A 6334-nucleotide genomic window follows, 5' to 3' on the forward strand; every position below is an offset into this window, starting at 1 on the left:
CCCCAGACTTGCCAGCAGCTCCTCTCCTCCTCCTCCTCCTCCTGCTAGCCACCCAGCCCACTAGCTCTAACATGTCATTTCCCTTGCCAGCCTCTCAGGTGGACCCCAAAGTCTTGGATACCCAGAACCCTTATATTGCTAGGCACCATTCCCCCATTGTTATCTAGTTGCAGGACCCTACCCAGTACATCACCCAAGCTCAGTACCCTCTCTCACTCCAGAGCCTTAGGGGACTTAAGCCTATCATTCTGACCTTCTCAGAAAAAAGCTACTTCACCCAACTTCTTCTCCTTTTAACACCCCTATACTTGCAGTTAAGAAGTCTAATGGAAGCTACTACCTGGTTCAAGACCTCTGGCTCATTAATTCTACAGTGGTTCCCCTCCATCCTGTGGTGCCTAACCCTTACACACTTCTTTCCACTATCCCTTCAGGAACATCCCAATTCTTAGTCCTAGATCCCAAGGACGCCTTCTTTTCTATTCCTCTCAGTCCTCAGTCTCAAAGTATCTTTGCCTTCACCTGGACTGACCCTGACATTCACCTTTCTACGCAGCTGACCTGGACTGTCCTGCCGCAGAGATTCAGACACAGTCCACACCTATTTGGTCAGGTTCTAGCCTGAAGCCTTTTACCCCACCCCCAACCCAGGGGAATTCCTCCTCATACACAGTGACACAAACAAGGGCCTGCTCTCTTTAAGTTCCAGAGGACACGGGCTCAACTGCCATGTCTCCAATTCCAGAAGAATGAGGTTTCATCCCACAACTGTACTCAATCCCACTGGATTGGGAACCCCATATGTTTTTCTCCCTGATTCCCCTCCGCGTTCTCCTGTCTCTACTGACCACATTCTGCTTCATCAGTTTCCCTCTGTGTCTCTAATAACATATTTAAATTTCTAATTAATTCACTACTCAGCTACTGTTACAGGACCACCATCAGTCATAAAGTTGGAGGTTCAAGGACCATCAAATAATACACCCAGGCGGTAAGAAACAGTAACACTCCAGAGGTATTCACACCCGAAGACTCAAAAGGTCAAAAGGGTCTGGACTCTGAAAACAAACAAACAAACAATAAACAGGTGCCTTGAGGTTTGTCTCAGATGAAGATAAAAAGCCTCATTGATAAAAATTTAGAAAAGCATGTTCCAGATCTCTCTCTCTCTCTCTCTCTCTCTCTCTAACACTAAACAATAAAATTCTGATAGCAGCCGGGCGGTGGTGGCGCACGCCTTTAATCCCAGCACTCGGGAGGCAGAGGCAGGCGGATCTCTGTGAGTTCGAGGCCAGCCTGGGCTACCAAGTGAGTCCCAGGAAAGGCGCAAAGCTACACAGAGAAACCCTGTCTCGAAAAACCAAAAAAAAAAAAAAAAAAAAAAAAAAAAAATTCTGATAGCAGAGTACTAAACATTATAATATCATGGCTACCAGCTCAGGATATTAAATTCCTTTTGGCTGCTTCTTAATATGTTTAAAATTTGTCTCCTTCATAAACTTAAATTTTTTTCAAGCTCCAGAGCCAGCTTGGACCCACCTGGACAGGTCAGATCCACTTCAGATAAGTATCATTCAAACTTCCCTGGTCCCGGGAACCCCCTCCCTCACCATGGGGCCCATCAGGATCCCCCATCTCATGTCCCCTTTCCCCTCAAGGTGAAATTTTTTTCTAAACTTCTTCTTCTGCCTCACCAGCACCTTGTTAAATTCAAACAGTCAGATCCAAGCGGCGATGGACGATTCCACAAAGCTAAAAGCAGTGGTGAAGACAATTCAGCTACCTCAGAATGTCCAGCTACCTCAAGAAAAGCTCCCCTCCCTACTCCCCAAAATTAACCGACACCTACCGAGTCAGCTGGAAGCAGTTCCGGGAGACATGGCACCCCCATTCCTATTTACCTGCCACTCTTAACCCTTATTTTTATAATAACAAAAAGATGGACTGCTATAACTCGTAGCCACTTCCTAGCTACATGACCGCGCATGCACTGTCCAGCAGTCAGGCAAAATGCTTAAGTCACCCCAGGGCCTTACGTCCTAAGTAATCCATATGCAGCGTGGTCATGTAATTGCCCAGCGTGTTCACATAATGTATGTGCATGTGTGGCATAGCTATGTAAGCCCATACGCGCATGCAAGGGGTGACCTATAAAAGCAGATTCCATCCATTCTCCACTCTCTCTTCTGCCCTATTCATTTCTGGTAGGCCTATTCACTTCCCCCATCCCCCCCAATAAAACTCTTATAGTGGGTTCCATTGCACCTCGTGTTCTCTCTCGCCCAGTGAATAGCACCGCAAATAAATAACGGCCGGGGGACAACTTGATCAGAATAGGGTTTAGAGGACACTTGACAAGAACATGCTCAAGTCTGAGGCAAGGTAGGACCTTTTTTTTATCTCAGAGTCCCCTTGCAGCAAGCTTTAACCACACGTGACAACCACCGAGACAGCATAGGTTTAATTTAAATTATAATTAGCCAGATTTTTATTTTAAGTTGTAGCTGTCCTCAGTTCCTGTGACTAGATTTGGACCTAAGGCCTAGCTTGGGGTGGGCAGGTGCTTTTAAAGGCAGATCACAATTACTTCATTCCTGTGGAATTTATAGCTAAATGAGGAAATGCCTCACTCAAAAGCAGAGTTTACAAAAACCAGAGCAAGTGGTTAATCATTTCATAACCGTTTTACCAATTTGGGGAAGGCAGGGGCAAGGAGTCAGAGTTGCTAGGAGCTTATCTTTAGGAATTTAAAATGGGTGCCTAGTACAAAATGGAATTTTCCTTAGCCCTCACAATGTGTATTACACTAGGCTGGCCTTGAACTTGTGATACTTTTGCCTCAGCCTCCTGAATGCTAGAATTGTAGACAAGAAGCACCATGTCCTGACTCACAATATTTATTGAAATTAACTACATACAACTTCTATGAAGTCCTGGGGGTCAAATTCAGGCTTGAAACATGCTAGGTAAGCCATTGTCTGCATAGAATCTAATATTCCTGATTGACTTTTTGTAGGCCAATATTCTTTTCTCAAACATACCTCTTCTTTAATCTGTGAAGTGTTTTATTCTGTGAAGTTTTTGTGTGTGTGTGTGTGTGTGTGTGTGTGTGTGTGTGTGTGTGTTGTGTGTGTGTGTGTGTATGTTGTGTTTGTGATTATCCTATAAACATGCTTGGTTTCAATTCCCTACTATACTGGCTAGTTTTATGTCAACTTGACACAAGCTAGAGTCATCAGAGGGAACCTCAACTGAGAAAATGTCTTCATAAGATAGGACTGTAGACAGGCCTGTAAGGCATCTTCTTATTAGTGATTGATAGGGGAAGGCCCAGACCATTGTGGATGGTGCCATTCTGGACTGGTGGTCCTGGGTTCTTTAAGAAAGCAGGCTGAGTAAGCCGTAGAGAGCAAGCCGGTAAGCAGCACGCCTCCATGGCCTCTGCATCAGCTCCTGCTTCTGGGTTTCTGCCCTGTTTGAGTTCCTACCCTCACAACTTTTGATGATGAACTAAAGTTTGTTATAGGGAACTGTGAGTGAAATAAACCCTTTCCTCCCCAAGTTGGTTTTGGTCTTGGTGTTTCATCACAGCAATATTAACCCTAACTAAGACACCAAGTTACAAATCAGCAGGTAATTTTGAATACTCAAATATTCTTGTAGGCATTGGAGAATAGGAAATAAAACACACAAATTACATCATCATCAATTTTTCCTTGGGAGTAAAAAAAAAAATACTAGGGGCTAGGAATGTGGCTCAGGTGTTAAGAGTACTTGCCTAGCATGCATGAAACCCTGGGTTCCATCCCTAGAACCTTAAACAATGGGCATGATAGTGTTTACCTATAATCTTATCACTCAGAGATGGGTCATCTTTGGCTACATAGTGAGTTTGAGGTCAACCTAGACAATATGAGACCCTGCCTATGCTGCTCCCTACACACATACACACACACACACACCCCAAATAAACAAACAAAAAAGAAAGTAAACTAAACAAGTAACTGTACACTGTCAGATATACATTCTTTCAAGTAAAATAAAGTGGGACATAGGTGTGGGGAAAGATGGCTGACATAACAATGTAGCAGTGGAAGACCTCACTGTAAAGGAAGCTTCTGATGAAGCCTGGGAGGTTAGGGAATATATACTGTGGGATGCTGGGTGTGGTGAGAAGCCTTTTAGGCAGAGGCTCTGAGTGTCTGCTAATTTGTCCTTAACACAGTTTGTTTTGGGTTTGTTTGTTTGTTTGGAGACAGGGTTTCTCTGAATAGTCCTGGCTGTCCCAGAACTTGCTCTGTAGACCAGGCTGACCTCAAACTCACAGAGATCTGCCTGCCTCTGCCTCCTGAGTGCTGGGATTAAAGGCATGCACCACCACACCCAGGCTCAACATGGATTCTTTATTCTAGTTTTCCATCCATTAAAGCTGGCAGCTTTAAGAGCTTTAGGATCATGATAATCTGGACGGCAGTTTCTGTTCTGTCCCACCTGTGTTGGAATGCTGCAAGACAGGGAGCATGTGGGATGTGAACACATGAATAGCATCACCTAAGCCGAGGGGCTTCTCTGGTTTCTTTGCTTTACCAAGACAGCACTTGTACTTTTCTTCAATTACCCCCCCCCCCAAACAACACACACACCGCAATCTGCCCTGGGCAACTCGTTTACACATAGTTTTCCCTCAGTACACCAAACCCCTCAAGAGCTAACTATAAAATGGTGTAATATTTGCCTCTAACCTATATGGCCTGCATGCACACTTCTGGGTTGGATTTTGAATTTTGGTTTTGTTTGTTTTCTTTCTTTCTTTCTCTTTTTAATATGAGTCTCACTATCTGGCCACTGGCTGGTCCCAAACTCCTGGGCTCAAGTGTTCCTCCTACCTCAACCTGAATAGTTCCCAAATAGTGGTGTACCCAGACACAAGAACACCCCCCCAATCTTCTGCATGTTTTAACTCATCTCTGAGTGATACTCAGTTCATCATAGATTGTAAATGCTCAGTAGGACAGCACGCTAAGGCATATCTAAGTTTGGGTAAGGCCATCATTGCTTCAAGGCCAGGCTGCTGCTGATCAGACAAGCCTCAACTGCAGTTGCTCCTGGGAACCATGACACAGAAATGCTGTCTATTTACATAGGGCAATCCCCTCTCCCTATAAAAGCAGTCCTCAGAATGCCTGTTGGTGAATTCTCTGGGCTATTTTGCCTGCTAGCTGCTGTTACTGCAGTGCATTTGATGAATTCCCTACTTCTGTCTTTTTCTGTCTTGGTAAATTATTTCACTGTTCCACATCACGGGTACCTGTCACCAGAATTTGACACCTCGCTGCTATAGTGTTTAAGGAATAATGATGGGGGGAGCTAATTATTCAGTAGATACAATTTGTAGGGAGGGAAAACTGAGTTGGTTGACTGCTCATCTGTGTAACCCCCAGATAGGAGAGCTGAATGCATGATAGGTCTATACTGTCCCCACTTAATAGTATCTAGTGTGTGGAATGTGGCTAGTACAAATTGACTATGCTGTACCAAATGTGTAAAATACGAGATTTCAAAGCCAATGCAAAATTTTTACAATATTTCACTAACAATTTTACAGTATCACATGTTGACATGATATTGTCTTTCTTGGATTACTTGTTAAAATTAATTTTCCCTGCTTCTTATTGCTTTGTGGCCACTAAAAAATATTCGTATGCCGGCTGGCATTCTAGTTCAACCGGAAAGCACTGGATTAGACCCGAGGGAAGGAATCTCAGTCTGTGTTCTTGCCGCACCCAATCCCTGCTGTGGCACTGCGGTACCCCAACACAGCTGCCAAGATGGCAGTCTGCAGAATGGCCCATATAAGAAACTCCAGTGACCAATAAACAGAACCTAGAACACCCGCCTTGAAGAGAAAGCGCAGACGCAGGCCCCGCCCCACCCCGTCCGGCGTCCCGCCTCTTTGCGGCAGAGCTCAGGCCGGTGCAAACCGGTTCAGCGGCCTGACGGGCACTCGGTTCTACCCAATCCTTAGCACGCCCCGCCTTCCAAGTGGAGACTCGAAACGTCTTGTCGCTAGCGTCTCGGGAGGCGGCTCCAAAGCGAACCGGACCATCCCTCCAGCCTATGACAACCGCCGACCGTGCCTCAGACTGGAAGACAACCAATGGCGCGACGCGAGGGCGGGATTCCGTTGGCCCCACCCCCTCGCCCCCAGCGTCTCGCGGGAGCCAGCGGGCTCGAGGGGGGGCTGTGGGGCGGGGCCCTGAGCGGCGGAGCCTGCGCACTGCAGCCGCCGGGCTGGGTGACGTTATGCTCTCCCGCGGACAGCCCCGCCCCGCCC

Source organism: Peromyscus californicus, unplaced genomic scaffold, assembly GCF_007827085.1.
Source record: "Peromyscus californicus insignis strain IS unplaced genomic scaffold, ASM782708v3 Scaffold_3__1_contigs__length_106647218, whole genome shotgun sequence".
Lineage (NCBI taxonomy): Eukaryota > Metazoa > Chordata > Mammalia > Rodentia > Cricetidae > Peromyscus > Peromyscus californicus.